A 21023-nucleotide genomic window follows, 5' to 3' on the forward strand; every position below is an offset into this window, starting at 1 on the left:
GATGGATGGATGGATGGATGGACGGACGGACAGACGGACAGACGGATGGATGGGCAGACAAATAGCTGCACAATTCACATTAAGCACTTAAAAATAGATAGATAGATAGATAGATAGATAGATAGATAGATAGATAGATAGATAGATAGATAGATAGATAGATAGATAGATAGATAGATAGATAGATAGATAGATAGATAGATAGATAGATAGATAGATAGATAGATAGATAGATAGATAGATAGATAGATAGAGTACTCAGGTGTGATTTGTGATCTCAGTTAAGTCTCCTGAGTTATGAGCAGCCAGTGAGCAATTAAATTTCCCTTTGGGAAGGCCATGGATGGACTCTCCAATAAACTCTGTGCTTACTAAATGACCTAATCATTAATGCAATTAAGATGTCTGCTTCCACTCCAGAACTCCCTGGGTGTCTGTAAAAATCTGGATGTGATACTATAGCAGGCTGTCAAACTAGCAGCCTTATATCAAGCCACCAGCTCATTATTGAGCGAATATGGATCTAAGAGCTCTCTAGAATGATGTATGTCCAGTAGTTATATCCAGGTGCATGTAAACCCTTGAATTAAATTTACAGTAAAAGAGGCGAACAGAGGTCTCATTCACTGTGCAGTGAGGGAGTCTAATTGGCACACCAGCATACAGAGTAGCCAACAAACTGTGTGAATATTGGCACATTTTTAATAAGAGGATGCTAGTACTGTATGTTTTCCGGCAACTTCAGAGGCAGTTTCTATGGTAACTGTCCTCTTTCTCTCAGCATTGCAAGAGAAAATCAGTTTATTTTACAAATATTTCTAATGAAAGTAATGTTCTTTAATCATATGACCTCTTAAATAGGCATCAGATAAATGATATAAAACAAACCCTGGTCCTTAATTATAGACAGATGCTTGCACTGAGGCAAGTACAACGCCTGTGCCAACCCTAAGTAAATGTACTGAATGGTGCATCATGACAGAAATGCTTAGAGGCCTTTAAAATTTGATGCATTAAAACCCATCTTGGCAGCTGGTGCAATCCGCAGTCAATAGAATTTAAAAGACATTTTACTTAATTATTTCCTAAACTTTGAAAAGCCACAAGTCCTTAAAGGTATTTACGAAAAAATGGGATTAATGTTGCACTTTAGTAATATGTGGCTGCTGTTCTGAGCCATGATAGTTTACAAATTATTTAAATAAACATAAACCAGACAGGAATGAAAGCAGTTGAATGGAGCATACACCAACCTATAAGATAAATTCAGCCGCAAGATAGCACCAATCGTTAAAGTATCACAAATTGCCAAAACACATTTTTTTTGAGATTCCGACAGTTATATATGTGTCCCACATTGCTAATAAATCACTTATAGGACACATATATTTCACTAAAAAGTCAAATATATGTGTTCAGAGCAAATTTGTTCTTCCAATTTAAAAAGGAATTTTGAAACAACGTCACAGCGATGAGATCATTGTGTAAATTCCAGCGTGGATATTGGCTGTTTGTACCGGCCGGTACAAAGTGACATCATTGAGTTTTCAGAACATCTCTTCATTAATTCATGAGAAAGACTTGATTCGAACCAATCAGAGTGCTCTATTGTGAACGAGATGCAACTTAAATAATATTTAGCTTCGAAGACTCCTTTTATCTGTTACAGTGTGTTGCCAACCGTAATTCAGACAAGTAGGAGAATAATTGTTTGGAGACATGGGTCGTCGATGTTGCGTTTATAAATGTGCTGCAACGAAGGTTTTGTTTCCATTCCCCCCGGATGAGAGCACAGCTCATGTTTGGACCCACATGTGTGGATTACAGGGGTACATATGTTTGTAAGGAAAAAATTTTACCCAAAAGCTTTGCGAATCTGGAAATAGTGAAATCCAGATTTGCCGCTCATCTTCTTAAAAAAAAAACAAAAAAAAACACAACTTCAGTTCATGTTAAATGTCTTGTCTCTAGGAGTTTAAGTGTGTGATCAGTGTTTTTTGTTTATGTTTATTCAAACGTAAATGAATTAAAATCAAGAATAATTATTTAATCTATATGAAACCATCCCCTAAAAGTGATGTCGCGTCGTCAGTTTTGGGCTCATGCGCGTTTTGCACTCACACGAGAAGTGTACCGTGCCGAAGCCTGGTGCTTAATGGCTTTAATGGTTTAATAGCCCTTTAAAAATCAGTGGGCGTGACTTTCATAATAATATATATGTTATTTTTACTGATAGTCAAGATGACTCAACAGACTGTGTTATTAGTTTCAGTGTCCGTTATCTGGAAATGTACCTTGGAATGTCTTGACTTACCGATGAGAATCAAGTATTCCAGACGGCCGTGTAATAAAAACTTACAATAGTTCTGGTTCAGCACTTGGTCACATTCAGCAGTAAAACTACTTCAAATTCCTGCTGAAAAAATCTGCTCTGAAATCCACTGAAAGTGTTGCTCTCTGCTAAATATGAGTGATTTTTCACTGATCCAGGAAATGGACAGATGGCTGAAAGAGTCTGAAAACATCTACTCATTTTTTTTTTCTAACTTGCATGAAGATTGTGAGTTTGCCATTTCAACTCAGTCAAGAAGGAGAAAAAATTCTACTTGGGCAAAAGACACAGATGTGCCAAAACATTATTACCACCTGCTTAATATGCCCTTGGTCCACTTAATCTGATCCTTGGTTCGCTGCCAAAACAGTGCCAACCCAACGATGGATGGAGGCCCATGAAGATGTTCTGTGTCAAAATTTTCTAGCAAATTCTACAACTCTTGTGCGTTTATAGGTGGAGCCACCATAGATAGTTTGAGCTAGTTGGTCCACCACATACCATATGTGCCTGACTGAATATGGTCAATTTTGAGGCCAGGGCAAGACCTTGAGGTTGCTTTCACACTAGCACATTTGGTCTGGACCCGGGTTTGTTTGACATCAGAGTTCGGTACGTTTAGCTAGTGTGAATTTTTCTGAACTCGGGTGCGCACCAACAAACTGTACCCGAGTCTACCTAAAAATGCAATTGTACCAAAAAATGGAAGAGAACCCCCAAGAGTACAAAAAACTATCATTTTCATTATGTTCATTCATGTGTGTGTCTGTGTATCACATACTGTACCTTGGTGACAATCGAGACCGAGCCAGGGCAAACAGTGATAATATCTGCTTATCTCCTCCAAAAACAGATTCTGCAAACATTGCAGTATGTTTTGAACATTTATCATATATATATATATATATATATTTTTTTTTTTTTTTTTTTGCGGCAGATTGACGTGAGATAATTTCTCTATGTCCAAAATCAAAAGACTGCAATGTGCCTACATCTTTCCATTTTGGCTCTTTGCTTTTGTGGCCAACTAGCAACAGCCATACACATAACAGCAGCTCAATGTGCAAGTGTACTGGAGTTCCGAAGGAAAATATACAGTGTGAACACAAACCAACAGAGAAGGTGGCAAGGGAGGACAATCGAACTTGAGTACGGTCTAGGCAACCAAGTGTGAAAGCACCCTGAATCATTTCTGAACGATGTCATGCATTGTCCTGCATTACTCATTATTAAAGAGGCCACTTTCACAAGTGAGTATAGTCTGTAACAATATTTAGCTAGTTGGCACGTCAAACTAACATCAAGATACAGGGTTTTCCAACAGAACATTGCCCAAAGTAAGGGTGTCAATCCTAGTGTCATCATCTCCCCTCATAAACATGTACACTATCATCCATCTGACTGTTTGGGCCATGTAAACTTCTTCCATTGGTCTAAACTCCAGCTCTCTTGTGCCCATCATAGGCCTTTCAACAGCCCCATACACAGCAGAGTGTGATATGCACTCTTGTATTGTGACACATTCCTTCCATAAGCATCATTAAAATATTGAGTAACTTGTGCGACAGTAGACTTTCTAATGGCTCAGACCAGATGGGATAGCCTTCATTGCCTGTCACTGGATTGGGTTTATTTTTCGATAGACTACTGTAAACTCTCACCACTCCTGAGAGGTATCACCTCACAAGAATTGAGATTCACTTTGATTATGAGAACCAATTATTTGCTTAGCATTTAATCCACCCAATAAAACTACCCATCCAATAAATCTTCCCCCAATTTTGTCCCAAACTTTAACCATATCTCACTTCAATAAAAACAAGACTTTTGCAATACTTTACACAATTAGTAAATATTTTTGTAAGCACTATTACGATGTGGACGTTAACAAAATACTTGTGGGTATTGAGGTCATACGGGCAATTGTCGAAAACAGGAGCAAAACAGTATAACAAGGGTAATCCAATAATCATGGTCAAAATACAGGCAAGAGGTCAGACTAGGCGGCAATGGATCAAATGAGAAACAAGGCAAGAATCAAACACACAGAAAAATCAAACCCTTTCATAATGTTCATAATGAAACAAGACTTGGTAATGTGTGAGTAAAAGTGACATGTATATATAGTTCTTGTAATCAGTGGAAATGAGCAGCAGCTGTGTCAGTGTGTGAATGTCCAGATAATTGTCAGCTGTTGCAGAAATCGATAAGCGCAAAGAGTTCTGGGAGTTGTAGTTCATTAAGAAGTAATCTAAAACAAAGAATTCACAGCTGGTGATTGCAATAAACTACAGGATGTAATCGCTAGCGGAGACAACACCACTGGCGATTACAAGTACATGGTATTCAAGGACACCAGATATTAAAAAAGACCTAAATAAAGTTAAAATCGGGTTTATTAGCCCTCCTGAATCATTAGCCCGTTTTTTATATTTTTCCCTAATTTCTGTTTGATATAAATATTTTTCAACACATTTCTAAACATAATCGTTTTAGTAACTATTATATAATAACTGATTTCTTTTTTCTTTGCCATGATGACAGAACGTAATGTTTTACTGGATACTTTTCAAGATTCTAGTAATCAGCTTAAAGTGCAATTTAAACCCAGCAGGTACACAACATCATAAGATGCTAATATTAGGTTAGATTTAGGTGACCGAAATTCAATGTCTAGCCAGCGTCTAAGGACAACATTATTTTGACATCCAAAAACAACGTCAAATTATGTTTATATTTGGTTGATTTTAGGTTGAAAGTGACCAAAATCCAACGTTGAGCAAAATCTTATACTAATGGCATATTGACGCCAAATACTCACATTTATTTGTCAGGTATGACAACTAAAATCTAACATCTGATAGGCGTCATAGTGGTAACTTACACACAATGCCAAGTTGTAACATCATTAGACATTAATATTTGGTTGATTTTAGGCTGGACATTGGACATTGACGTCGGCCTGACAATGAAATTTGACGTCAACCAGATTTTCATTTTTAAACAAAATGCAACGTCACCACAATGTTGAGGTACAACGTCAGTCTGACATCTTTTTGATTTTCTGTGCCTGCTGTTTAGGTTAATTAGGTTGATTAGGCAGGTTAGGGTAATTAGGCAAAGAAGAAAAAAAAAAAGAAACAATATATATATATATATATATATTGCTTAAGGGGCCTAATGACATTGACCTTAAAGGGGTTTTAAGTAAAGTTTCACAAACTCAAGCTGCGATCACACTGCATTTTTCTCCCCATAGACTTCCATTCATACGCACACGAATGTGTCAGACTGAAAATGCATGGTTGTGCGTCAAGTTTCGCAGATTGCTGTGTTAAAAGGTTCAAGCTTGGTGAACTATAAATGTCTAATCAACTTGTTTAATCCCGCCCCTTTTCGCAGTGCCATATGACAGAATTTTGCAAACTCATACTCTAGTGTGACCGCAGCTTAATTTCAAGAGAAGCTTGTGATATGATTGATCGCAGCTGGTCTCTCATCTGTAATTATTAGTAAGCCAATCGGATCATTCCAAACTCACTATAAATACCCCGACTAACATTACTCTCTCATCTTCATTTTTTGAAGAATCCCCCATCCACCCCTTTACTCCTTTACCAGGGGGAGCTCTCAAAAACTTCTTGATCTTGTACCCTCTTGGATACTAATTGACTTGGTGGGAGGCCTGCGCTCAATTATCTCAGAGCTCAGGGTTCTCATGCCAAAGCTGCTATTATTATCAAGCAATATCTAAGTTTGAACTATTGGAAAAAAAAAAAAAAAGAAGAAGAACTGCTTTTATTCTAGCTAAAATAAAAAATATGACTTTTTTTCAAATTAATAATAATTTGGTAAATATCTGAAAAAGAAAACAAAAATCACAAGTGGGCTAATCATTTTGACTTAAACTAGATATGAACTGGGTTATTGCAAATTAGAGGGAAAATGAGAGTGCATTGGACCAATAGACATGGGGCAAGGGGTCACATTTAAATCTTGGTGGATTTAACATTCGCCAAAGGGTAACTAGCAGTTTCAACTAAGGAGCACAGGGAAGAACTCTTTGCATAACACCAATGTATATGAACTGCATTTTTGTTTATCTGTGAAAAAATACCATGCCTTGTGTTCATCCAGTTGATCAACATTGCACATTGGTTCTGCAACAGTCTTAAGTTCAAGTTTTGTGTAAATGTCTTGGTGGCCCGACAAAAAAAACACAACATGTCATCTCCAAAAAGAGGGAAAATATTTGATATCTGCTGGTAAATGTCGCCATTTGTAAAGTGCACAGTTCATTCTACCGGTGTGCTTGAATAAGGATGAACGACCTGCCTGACTCTTTTCTTTTGTAATGTTGTCAAAGAAAAACATTCTCCCGCACACTTCTTACCATGGACAAGATAAGTCTGTCAGAAATAAAAGAAGCTGCTCTCTCTCTTTTTATGTGATACGCCTCTACACGTGGATAAATTGCCGTGCAGATTCAATTGGGGCTGATTGGGGAGGGGGACATACTAGGACAGAGGGAAACTGGAAGAGTGGACTGTTTGAATTGTCATGTGGGCATGAAGTATTATTTACTGTGATGAACAAGTCACACAGTCAGATTCTAAATGAGCTTTTCCCCAGGAGAGGGTAAACAGTGACACACTTGACACAAAGACAGACATGGTGTTTGCTTTCACAGCTTTTTTTCCTCCTCTACCGCCATATGTACAGCCCCACACGATGAATGATATCACCTTTGTTTCCCCGTTTCATTTCCGCAGAGACATCCTCCGATTTTTGTCAGTTTTACAGAATATCCCAATCTGTTTGAATTGTCTTTAGTGAGCAGACGAAGACATTAATCAGATCTGCTAGTATGAGGCAGTTTTATTTTTTTGTTTCTTTTTCTTCCAGAGGCCAGAAGCATTTTTTGCCAGATGGTAGTTTGGCTGTTTCCATGTACTTGCACCTGTTTCTCAATTTATTTCTGCACTTTCTTTCTCGACACATTCCTAATATCACTGTCCCACTAGGCAAGAAGTCAAATCTTGAAACGTGATAAACAAACCGTTGCAGACTTATTCCAGTTTCATCAGTGCATCAGTGTGTTTCCAGACGTCTTTATTCCAGAGGTTTTTCCACATATTCATTTTCTCAGTAGTGGTTGCTTAATACACAGCTCTAGTCATGAACTAAACCAACTAGCTAAAGTAAGATAAGCTAACCACATGGGGGTAAATTTCATTTAACAATAGGGTGGATAATACATAAAAAATTATCATGAGCAACTTGTGTAGGGGACACAAATAACATGGTCAAATTGTACATATACACTACCTGAAAAAAATGTTGTAGGCTATCCAAGACTTATTAATAAAGTCATCTGGAATGGCATAGAAAGCGTTCTTGCAGGACTCCCAGAGTTCATCAAGATTCTTTAGATTCATCTTCAATGCCTCCTCCTTCATCTTACCACAGACATGCTCAATAATGTTCATTTCAGGTGACTGGGCTGGCCAATCCTGGAGCACCTTGACCTTCTTTGCTTTCAGGAATGTTGATGTGGAGGCTGAAGTATGAGAAAGAGCGCTATCCTGCTGAAGAATTTGTCCTCTCCTGTGGTTTGTAATGTAATGGGCATCATAAATGTCTTGATACCTCAGGCTGGTGATGTTGCCATCCACTATGAAGATCTCTCGCATGCCCCCATATTGAATGTAACACCAAACTATGACTTTTCTTTCACCGAATTTGACAGATTTCTTTGACAATCTTGGCTCCATGCCGGTTCCAACAGGTCTTTAACCACTTTTCCAAATGATCAACAACAAGTCAAGTATTTATTCGTTGCTCTTACAACAGGGATCGATGACAAGACTTTTGTCAGGTAGTGTATAAATGTACATATATGTCCAGAAATGTCCATGTTAAATAAAAAACTTAAGGACAGAATAGAAAATAATTATACAAAAAATAATACAGGGTCAATTCAGACCTAGCACAGTGCTCATTTAGAAAATGCACAGCTAAACAATATGCTAATTGTGGCAGTTAGTGTTAAGTTAACATTATCCCAAGTCAACGCAAATAAAACAATGCATAAGAAAGAGCTTTGGTGTGTTAGTTGCAGTGCACTATGCAACAAGCTAGTATAAACAAGCTAACATTAACTAGATAAGCAACATTTTAATCACCAATATATCATATGACTTATGGAAAATGACATCGGTAGGTTAATCAGAATTTGTTTCCACAAATAATTTACGAATGATTCTGCATCAACTACATTAAAGAGAATTGCTTTATTTACTTACTGGAATTTAATATTAACTGAGCTGCGGCAGCACCCCTGACTCGTTTATGTAGAGTACGTGAGATGAACTGGGAAAGCAAGCAGTGGGCCAAACCATTATGAGGAAAGGAAGGGGGAACTCAACTGCTTCTAAATGCATTTGTTGCGTATTATTTTTACTACTTACACAATTATGTTAGGTAGACATACATATATTTTTCACAATAGTTCTCTCCAATTGTTCACTACAATTATGATCACCAGGAAGAGTGCATTATCAGGTAACACTTTAAAATAATGATCCATTAGTTAAAGCTAGTTAATGTGTTTACTGACATGAACAAACCATAAACATTACATGTATTCAAGTGTTTACTGATTTTTTAACATTAGTTAATGAAAATAAAGATGCTCATTGTTCATGATAACTCACAGTTCACCAATTGTGATTACAAACTTTGTTATATGTTGAACTATGATTAATAAATTTTGTAGAAGATTGGTTATACTTAGATCACATTATTAAATAACTAAAATTAACAACATTTATGAATGGACTATTATTTTACAGTTACCAATTGTTATTATTATTATTATTATTATTATTATTATTATTATTATTGTTGACTTATTATTACCTACAGCTCCTTGAACAACACTCTTTTATCACCTATTAAACATATTTAAGATTTTGCATTATTAAAATGATTAATTTAATAAACATTTTATATTAAATTACTAATCCTAAAGCCAAGATTACTTGTAGACTTTTTTTTTATTATTTATCAAAGTCCAGGGTTTTAATCGAAAGCAAATCCAATGTTTTACAAGAAATTAAAAGTCACCTACATCTTGGCTTTTCATTTTTCAGTGAACTGCCCCTGTAAAAACCAACTTGTTATTGAAAATTACAAATTATATTATTACTTCTTAAAATCAACAAAATCACTGTCAAATAATCATTCCTTATGATTATAATTCATATATTCAGCTTGTTTTAAACCATTCATCTGAGTACTGGGTTTGAAGTTGATGTCTTTTCTAGCGGATATTAAAAAAACACTATTCGCAAGCAGAAAACCAGCATGTAGTTCGTTCAAAGAACGATTTGAGTCAAAGCAGAAAGCACTGATCTCGATGTGAGTATTAATGTCCTTGTATGACTCAGCGAGGGACCAGCTGAGGACAGAAGGCTTTCCTTCCAGCCAAAAGTCTTATTAAGAACTGCACACTACAAGACTTGAGCTTTTTATTAAGAAGCCACCCACAAATACACTGTTGCTTTGTATTTGGACTGCTGCACAACAAGTATTATATTGGCTTTGGAATAGAGTCATAGCACAGGCCTTGTGTCCCATGCAAACTAATTACAGTGATTGCAATATGGACATTTCATTCAATGAGAAGCAATTTTTACAGTGTGTGTGAAGCATATGCAAGCGTCAGCTGTTGCTTGACAAGCAGAGTGATCAAGAATATCGATCCTGTTAAATACAGTGACACTACCGACTGAATGTTAGCCATTATTCTAATCGTATCTTGGAACATTTCAGATTGTTATGATGTCATAATTATTTAATGATTCGGAGGGTGGAAATACTCCAGTTATTTGAATTGAGCAGATTTTTTGGCATTTGTGCTTTTGTGAGTATATGTTTATTTAAGTACAAATAAAGCTAGGTATTCTACTCCACCTTTTTTTTTTTAAATCAAAGCTTGTTAGTGAGTCTGCCCATGCTTTAAACTGAAAGTAAAACTTTTGACCTGAGTTTCAGACTAAAGATATCTGAGTGTAAACAGGCCAATACAAGCTTTGATATCTGAACCAGTAAAAGTCTTTAGAAGCTTTACAGAGCAGAATATTGTACATTAAAAAGTAACTAGTACTCTGAGTAATCACTTTTTTTTTTCACTTTTACTCAAGTACTTTATTTTACATAATACTTTCAATTATACAGTAAGTGGGTATTTGATTTCAGATTGTGTGTTTAATTCTAAACAAATTGATAATTAAAATAACTATATATATATATATATATATATATATATATATATATATATATATATATATATATATATATATATATATGTATATATATATATGTATATATATATATGTGTATATATATATATATATATATATATATATATATATATATATATATATATATATTATTTTGATATTCTTTCCTTAATACTGTGCAACAAAAGAAAAAAAGATCCAGCTTTCGTATTACAATAAAAATGTAAATAAACCTTTGTTAAAATCTATTTAGTACAACAGACTGTTTTACACATCAGTTAGTTTGATCAAGTCTAAAACATAATAATTATGTTATGTATTAAAATAATTCAATAAAATCAATCCTTGTTAAAGTTACAAATGGTACAATTTCATATGCCTAAGTGCAGTTTTAAAGTGACAGGCATCAAAAACACATGCAAATGGTAAATTATAATACAAACTCAACATTAAATATTCCGCATTGTGACTATTGCATATGATCACACTGCGATATCAATGCTGAAATGATATATTCAGCAGCCGTAGTAATTACTATTGTCAATTTGTGTGCACCAATAACTACTGAAACTGAATGAGCTCAGCAAATAAAAATAATTGTGGAGTACATATACAAATATACAATATGTTATATTAGAAAACGGTTATTTTAAACATTTTTTGTGAATTGAAGTCTTCTTTTATGATTTGTAAGTTGTATTGGATAAAAGTAAATAAATGTAAAATATTATTACATATCATTACTGTTTGGACTTTGTGCAGCTTTATATACTTAAATAAATACAAAATCAAGCAAACAAACACATGCATACCTACCTAGTGCAAATATTTATACACCTATTCATACACCTTCATTTTGTTCAAACAACATCTTGAAATAAGCACAGCTTGTCTTTTTTACGTCACACAAATGTCACATTTTATTGATGTACCAATAGTTTATGATTATGCTGACCTCATAACCCCTAAATGCACCACAGTCTGATTGATATCTGCACTGCATGCATATCCAACAAAAAAAAGAGAGAGAATTTAATTGAACTGAGAGTGAGAGAGCAGGAGAAAGAGAGAGAGAGAGAGAGAGGGAGTCACTGGCCGCACAAAAACTCAATCAATAAAAGCAGCAGTGAAGTGAGCATTGACAAACCTGTTATGTATCACCAGCTTTAATGGATTCTCATGCATAGGATATTCATCTTGTCCGGCTCCAGGCCAGCAGGTATACAGTCATTCTACTCTGTATCTCGACCTCTAATTACTTCACAGGGAGGATGAAGAAGACGAGGTAATGTTGCATAGCCCTGATACCTTGCAGTGTGGAGACTGATCACTGCTGGAGCTGCCCATACAGTAGTAATAGCCGGCAGTAAACTGCATGGCCATTTCTGGCAATGGATAATCATGCACTCTAAAAAATGAACAATATGCATTTAAAGATGTATCTTAACTTGGGCTTTGTGTGTGGATCAATGACTTGTATGGGATAAAGGCTTCAGATGTAATGTGTGGGGAAAAATCTGGTAAAAAGAATGTAACAATGAATGTGTTTTGCATATTTGTATGCATGTAGGACAGCACGATGGCGCAGTGAAGGACATAATCATCTCACAGCAAAAAGGTCACTGGTTCGAGCCCTGGCTGGGTCAGTTGGAATTTCTGTGAGGAGTTTGCATGTTCTCCCCGTGTTCGCATAGGTAACCTTTAGCTGGTCTGGTTTCCCCCATAAGTCCAAAGACATGCGCTATAGGGGAATTGGGTGAGCTAAATTGACCATAGAGTACAGTATGTGTGTGAATGAGAGTGTATGGGTGTTTACCAGTGATGTGTTGCAGCTGGAAGGGCATTTGCAGTGTAAAAACATATGCTGGATAAGTCTGCAGTTCATTCCACTGTGGCAACCCCTGATTTATAAAGTGACCAAGCTGAAAAGAAAATGGATAAAATTAAAATAAATTAAATTAAATTAAATTAAATTTAATTTAATTTAATTTAATTTAATTTAATTTAATTTAATTTAATTTAATTTAATTTAATTTAATTTAATTTAATTTAATTAAATTTAATTAAATTTAATTAAATTTAATTAAATTTAATTTATTTTAATTTTTCATAAGCCGTTTAGTATGCACTAATTTACATGTTTGTAAACAATAAATAATAAATAAACCATATTTAAGCTGTTTTTGAGAGGGTATTTAATAATGTGCTAGTGTAGATGCTTGTTTGGGTGTAATAGTATAATTTGCTGTTGTTTACTATCCCCTAAAACATATTTATAACATATTTATCAAATATATTATTTCTTTCATGTACTTTATTTAAGCTGGTTTTTACCAGCTTAAATTTTTGGACACCCTGTGAAGTTTTTAAATACTTTTTCTAATGTGTTCCAAGTTATATTGAACAGAGTAGAAAAATGTCACTGTATTTGCTCTTGTATATTTTATATATATATATATATATATATATATATATATATATATATATATATATATATATATATATATATATATATATATATATATATATATATATATATATATATATATATATATATATTTATTTTTATTTTTTATTTTTTTTTTTTTTTAAGTTAGGTCAATATCATTAGCCGCCTTAATAAATTATTATTTATTTTTAATATTTATTTATTTACAGTGGCTGCATCCAAAACCGCCTATTACTCAGTAGGTACTGCATACTACTCAACTTTTAGAAAAAGTATGTTCTATACAGAATGAATGTGAGCAAGTTGCGTTGCTTCACTTCCGTTCATGAATTGTCTCTTATTATATGGTATGGAAGTATTCAGTTTCGGATGCAGTCAGTATACCAAACAAACTACTTTTGTCAAATAATTTGTATAATTTACCTTCTAACATTTTCTTATTGCATTTAAAACTGAATAGCATTTGGTAAAATAACTAGTAAATTTGTATGTACATAACATATTATCATCACGGCAAAGACAAAAGACAAACTAGATTTTTAAACTATCATAATTATTACAAAACAATTACAAAATTATTTTCATTGAACAGCATTTAGGCACTTAAAAAATATATGAAAAACAGTTACAGTTTTTTAGAGGGATAATAATTTTGCCTTTAATCGTATATATTTTGCCTTCAACTGCACAAACAAATATATTTTTTAAGTTGTTCCACATAAAAACTATGCATAAATCCAATTGCACATAACTTTCAGTATCTAACTGTACCACCAACTAACTCTTGTGCTTCTCAGCCACTTTCCTGGAGGACCACCAGCTCTGCACATGTACATGTCTCCTTAGCCAAACACACCTGATTTAAATTATCACCTCATTTGTAGATATTAATTGACCTGCAATGGGTGTGAAAGATAAATGAAACATCTAAAACATGCAGTGTTGATGGTCCTCCAGGACTGTGGTTAAGAAACACTGAACTACCAAACTAACTAACTAACTAACTATAAGCTCAGTTCAGACACTGTACCACCAGATGCAAAACACTGGATCCTCTAAATCAACTTGTTCTTACTGTACTAGCTTTAAGGGTATTGCATTGAACACATCTGCAGCTGACAGTGACACCGTTGGCGTTAGATCTGCAGTCTCCAAAAGTAAACTGAGGCCCCTGCAGTGTTGCTGGTGAGGTTAGAATGGGCCACGACACTCGCTAATCGTCAGCCACGCGCTTAATGACTCACACAAGCTGCTGATTCAAGGTGAAGCTGTTAATGCCATTTGTGTGCTTTCCGAGAGATACAATCGCCACAACTGTGCAATCTTTGCTTTGCTAAATTGAAATAAAACAGCACTCAAGGGCAAAGGCTGTAAGGACATCGGCTTTGTAATTCTAACCTTATCTGCAAGTTCCAGTCACTTATTTAACACGCCGTTGAGGCCCGCCAGATGCTCACCGAAACCTCCATTTTCTCCTTTTCTGAGAACTCGCTTTAGATTTTAATTACTTGTCAATTTCAAGCCGTCCCAAGGCTGTCAGTCAATCTCTCCCAGCGCGTACCAGTGCATTGCTGCCAAGAGGTATTATGTTCGGGATACAATAAAACTTTAAGGAAGACACTGCTGGCAAAAACATAGGTTTTTTTTTTTTTTTTTTTTTTTTTTTTGGGGCCTTTTTTTGGGGGGCCTTTTTTTTCATGCAGTGATCAGTTAGGAGCTTTTGGTCTTTTAGGATTTCATAAAGCATTTCATCAAGTATGTTTTTTTCTTTCAGTGTATTGGAAAGAAAATATTCAAAATACACTCTTAAGTTTGTTGTTGTTGTTGTTATTTTTGTTTTGTTTTGTTCTTTCTCTTAATGCCTGATGTTCCTACTGGAGCATCAGTAAGGGTTTGATGGATCTCAAAATCATGCAGTCACTGCTAAAAAGGGTTCAAATATGCAAAAGATGCAAGAAACCCTAGAATCTGCAAGATTGTTTTAAAACAACAGGCAGTTTACTGTTCAGAACAAACAAGGGACTCATGAACAACCATCACAAAGCAAAAAATAAGTTGTAGACCATCAATAAGCCACAAATAGTATTAGAAACAAAGGGTTCACAAACTTTTTAATTGAGTTATTTTGGGTAATTTTTTAGCTAGATGTTTGTGTCTTGTGGGCTATATGTCATTTTTAAACATAAAATATATTATGAAAATCCTTCCCATTTTAACAGATTCTTTAAGGGTTTCATAAACTTTAACATAACACTATACTATTATATATAATTTATCTAATTATATACATTATATTCTACAAAAACTGAAAAAGTATTATTAATATTATTATTATTATTATTATTATTATTATTATTATTATTATTATTATTATTATTATTGTCATTATTATTATTTTTATTAGTATTATTTTTATTATTTTTTGTGTCTGTTTATGGTATTTCTATATATTATTTTTGTTATATATTATGGAAAAATAAACCCTCTGCAAGAACATTTGACTGATGTCAAAAAATACTGAACCTGGCTTTATCCAATGTGTAAATGTATACGCTAGATATGTATGCAAATCAATGCATATTTAATGCATTGAATATAACCTAATTTGCATATTTATACATATCATTTTACAAAATGTGTAATAAAAAAACTGCTATTTAATCATAAAATTGCAAATCCATCAGAAGGGTAATCATTATTATTATTATTATTATTATTATTATTTATAATAATTATTAAATAATACACAATTAAATCTATATTTTTTGAGCAATCACTTTGGATTTTAATTACTTACAGGGATAAATCATTGTGTTCAACAGAAGATAGAAGCTCAAACAGGTTTGGAACAGGTAAAGGTTGAGTAAATGATAACAGAATTTTCAGGTTTAGGTAAACTAACCCTTTAACATTTCAAACCATCCTTAAACTCACAGTCTAACCATGCCAACATGCATCGGTACATTGCTGCCAAGAGGTATTATGTTCAGGATACAAAAACCAACCTAGTCTCAAATCTTCATGCCACTATCTATCGAAGCCTCTGGAGCATTCAGGTATAGTAAAAAGCTTTGTTTGCTGCAAGACATATCCAGCTGCTAATGTGTGTTGAAGCGCAAGGGACATGGCCACAGGCTTACAACATCTCCATCAATTTAAAATCAAAAGGATGCCGTCTCGGTGTGTAAACAAGCAACATCCATCAAAAGTACATCCTTCATATGGCAGTGAATCAAAGGCCAGTGAGGCACTCAAGTCCAGCAGCCTGTTGAAGAGTTCAGGACCACGGACAGATCCTGCTTCCCCATTCAGACTCAGCTCTAAGAGACTGATGGAGGAATAGAGAAATAGGGCTCTTATTGTCTCACCTAGTTGGGTAAAGTTCCAGCATGATGCCGATGTGGGGTTATTGTAAGAAATTCATTTTATCTGTAATTTAAAATGTCTAAAGCAAACTGTGGCCCATGCAGCTTAAATAAAAATGGTGCTTTTGAATGAAGATAAGAGTTTGATCAAAGGTGTACAAGACCTAAAAGGCTTCAATGCTTCATGTTTTCTTTGTAAATTTCTGACTAAAAACTGGATAAAAGGTGGATTGGATTATTTGTTGGCAAAAATTGATCGCACTGGATCAGCATGTCATCTGGCAGAGAGTTTCGTCCACACACTGCCTGTACTGTTGAAAATATCACCACTGTCGAAGACATGGTACTAAGCCAAGAGAACGCACCATGCACCCATCACTGTCCGACAGATTGCACAATAGTCTACTAATTAATGACTCTGATATGTAAATGTTGCTTTATTTTTGTGCATGCTAATTTAGTTCGCAAGCAATACAATTTAAGCATTTTTTCAATAGTTGGGTTATTATTGTTGAATGAAATAAATACTAAACTTATTTAATTGACAGTGTAATCTTTTTTTTTCAAAACATTAGTTCTTATCTATATTGCTTACAATATTTACTTTTCCTTTATCAATTCTATCATTTTACAAAATTTCGATAATATTTTGGTATAAAAACAACAATAAATTTACAGATTTTATTAAAATTTGCTTCATTTTTGTAATAATGAAGCCATGGCAAGTAAAAAACTAAGCAAATACAAAAATAGTGAAGCTGTATGTGTGCGCATGTGCTTGCATATATTCATGTGCATGTCTGCTTGTGTGTATGTGCACATGTGTGTGCATGCGTGCAAGTGTGTGTGTTAACAGCTAATATATAACAAATATAACTCCTAATCAAATGTATCATATATGTATCATTTATTATGCATAATATAATAACATATTTAAATATCTACTAAAATACATCTGCCTTGCTCTGGTTGGATACTTTTTATCATACTACAAAACATATATGGATATATCCACAAGACAACTCTTATATTCCACAATGATAAATCAATAATCGCAAACATCTCATAGCTTTGATTGCATCCAATGTCTATGTAAATATTGTCTTTAATTTCCCCCCTTTATGACGGTACTCATCTCTCCGACTGATGGCTTCACAGCTGTCCTTCTCCATTACCAGCACACACTACACTGATGACTACTGCTGTAAAAGCCTTGCGCCTCACATAACACCAACAACTGCACTTGTGTTTTATGACTCCATGTATTAACTGAACACATTGGGCGGCCACATAATTCATCATTCGTTACGCTTTATGTGAGCCCTGCAGGCACAAATGCTTTTCATAACGCCAGATAATATGATATTATAATAAGCATTGTTTTTCCAACACTGCACATATACATATGGTCTGTCCATCCATCCATCCATCCATCTATACATCTCTCTCACTTTCTCTGTCTTTCTCTGTATCCGCTGCACGACTGCTCTCTCCTCCACAAAGAGCCTGGCTCAGACACCTTGCATACAAAACAGCTGACTCAATCTTCAAGCTGCATAATCAAGATAAGAGAGATGGAGAGAGAGAAGAGAGATGCACGCATCTAACAAATGATGGTTTAGTTTTGTGAAACACTCTTCTCTTAAAAGTGCGTTATGGTTAGGCACAAGACGAAAGTCGAGAATGATTTAGGTTCGCTGTTTAACAACTGATTAAGTGATTTTCAGTCCATCAGAAGTTTAAGGAGTGCAATTTGCCTGTATGCTATATATGTTCAGGCTGTAAAGCAACGGTATGCTTTTTAATGAATGATTTTAGCAATATAAACATGCACTAAGATCCTAATTAAGAGAGTTCGGGCTTATTAGGATTCTGGATTTAACTCAGGAGTGCCTTAATGTCCCCAATAAGATTTTTATTTATTATTATTTTTTAAATATTGTATAATGTAGTTTGTTTGATTTTTTCATGTTTTTTACTTATAGTACCAAGTTGTTAAAATAGTATTTATTTATTTATTTATTTAAGGGTTTCCCTGTTTTAGCTTCACACACACACACACACACACACACACACACACACACATATATATATATATATATATATATATATATATATATATATATATATATATATATATATATATATATATATATATATATATTGCTTTTTACTGACAGTAATGCATTTTTAAAATAGTATTTGTTATTATTTTTTTATTTATTTATTTAGTATTTTTATAGGACCCTGTTTTACTTTAAAAAAAATATGTCGTCAATTTAACATTTACAACTATGATGATATTTTAAAAACAGGCAACATAAACTCTCATGATGAAAAGAATATACAAAAGCTGTCACTGTGGGAAAAGTTAGCTTTTCTAAATAAAACCCCTTTCTACCCCTATTACCATTAATTGGTGAATGTTTATATCTTACAGGTACATATCAGCATCTAATGCGTAGCAAATAATATCTAAGTGTTATTACCACAGTGATGGCTCTTTTGTACTTTTTCTGATAATACGTTCTAGTCAAAACAAAACATCTCTTTAGGACGCTGCTATTTACATTCCTCCTGGATATCTTTTAAAATCCTAAAAAAAAATCCATTCAAGAGAACTTTGATTGTCATTTATGTCATAAAATAAAGAAAACAAACAAAAAAGATTGTCCTGCCAAGTGTATTTGAATCTTTTGAGGAGCATGGGTGCTTTAGTTACAAGCTGAGACAGCGTCGCTCTGTTTGCTGATCCAGTTCTTACTGGAATACACTGCTTTGACAGTAACACAACGAGCTGAGCTCTTTTCTTGAATCGTGTCGCTCGGATGACCTACTATGCTGAGGATCATTCTGAGGGTGAGTCTCAAACTTTAACTGTACAGTTTTGTCAAGTCAAGAAATCAATTGTGTTTACTGTACACACATTCCCCAGTTTAAAGCATACAACACATACAACAACCATTTACACTGACACCAAGTGATTTTTTCCCATGTGTTCTCTATATTTAAACTCCCTTTTGTGAACTGTTGATTTAAAGAAAAAGTTTTTCTAAAGCATAAATGCTGGTTCACATATTCCTGAATCCCATGGAATTATTCCTCCGTCATGCATTCAATCTTAACTCAATTATGATGTCTCTGAATAATTTATAAGTCTTCTAGCTTCAAATGATTTCTTAATTTAGCAATCTGAACGTGAACTCCACATAGGGACAGCCATGCACCGCTTTTATCCAACACTACACATAACGGGTAAAAACAAATAGTCTTTGTGAAAATAGCCTTCAGTAAGCAACACACTTTCAGTGGACACCACTTTGGAAATGAACACAGGTTTCGGATGGGAAAACTTTCCCAGCTTTGTTTTTGTAATCGCACACACGATCTGCTAAGATAAGCTTATTTGACGTGCACATATCGCACAAATGGCTACTCGGTAAAATCTAGTGACTGAAGACTGAAAGAGGCTATCAGCTGTCAGTTTTATGGCTGAAGGCGAACTCTAGCGGCAAACCAACCCAGGCTGCTGTCCAGGGTCCTGAAACCTTTGGCGATATTCTGGAGATAAGCGAATAAAAACATAAGATTGTCAAACATCAACATCGCTAAGTGAGACGCTTCAGAGTTCAGCAAACCTAAACTAGCGCGTTTACTTGGTTAATGTAGCTTATGAATCCCCATAATATCGCAGAAATGCATCGCGTGTCAAATTACCCCATGAATAATGTCAAATGATTCCAAAAGAACGCGCTCACAAGTCGCGTACACATTAAAGCGTCGATACAATTCAGCATTAATGTAAAACGAAGCGAATTAACGCTCGTTCTTACGAGCGCAGTCAAACTCTACCCATAGACGATGCATTTCTAAGTTCGACAAGTCGCAACGAGGCATTTGTTGCAATTTCGCGAATGTACAAGAGCTACATGGATAACTTACATTTCTCAGAATACACTTGCGCTCATTCCGTTTCTCGTCCGACAAACCCAACATTTGAAGCGACGTAGATGCGACATTCCAAAGCATTTCTCACTTACCTCTTTCGCAGAGCGAAGCAAGAGTCTCTCCGTAACCAAACCGGGGTCCCTATGTCACCATGTACCCCCTTGACATTTTCTAAGAGGCAGTAGATACCGGACGGGGGCAAAAAAAGCACAAGGTTCCTCTTGGCCTCGGAATACAAAGAGCTGCAGCTCCTCACTGCGTCAAGCGCGATCCTCAAAGATCCATTAAAGAGCGAGTGATTAATTCAAGGCAGAGCCTTTATGTATTCCGCACAGACAGAGACATGGCAGAGTAGTTTTGTCTGTCATAACGCGAGCGACAGCGCCTTATAACTATTTCCAGTCATTTATTAGTTGAGTTGAGGAGCGGGACTAGAGCACTGCTCATCCACAAGTCCAGTTAGGGCAAAGTTAAATCTCATAATAAGATTGTAGGTTACTGCGAGGCTATAAATGGTGTGGGTTCGACACTGAAGGCAAGAGGGATGTGTGCCACGTGAGAGAACTGTACAGTGCAAAATGTGACATGTTAACACATCACTTTTACACAGCAAGCAACTAAAC

At 34.9% G+C, this 21023-nt stretch overlaps 1 protein-coding gene across 2 annotated transcripts in view; it reads right to left on the reverse strand.

Moving 5' to 3' along the window:
- The window catches only part of elfn1a (extracellular leucine-rich repeat and fibronectin type III domain containing 1a), a 191628-nt gene extending 170935 nt beyond the window's left edge, over positions 1–20693 (reverse strand). For both annotated transcript variants that reach the window (XM_005164194.6, XM_005164193.6), the window contains exon 1: positions 20493–20693. The gene's annotated coding sequence lies outside the window, so the exon portion shown is untranslated. The remainder of the gene's footprint in view (positions 1–20492) is intronic.
- Positions 20694–21023: the final 330 nt, after the last annotated feature.

The sequence above is a fragment of the Danio rerio genome, chromosome 3 (genome assembly GCF_049306965.1).
Source record: "Danio rerio strain Tuebingen ecotype United States chromosome 3, GRCz12tu, whole genome shotgun sequence".
Lineage (NCBI taxonomy): Eukaryota > Metazoa > Chordata > Actinopteri > Cypriniformes > Danionidae > Danio > Danio rerio.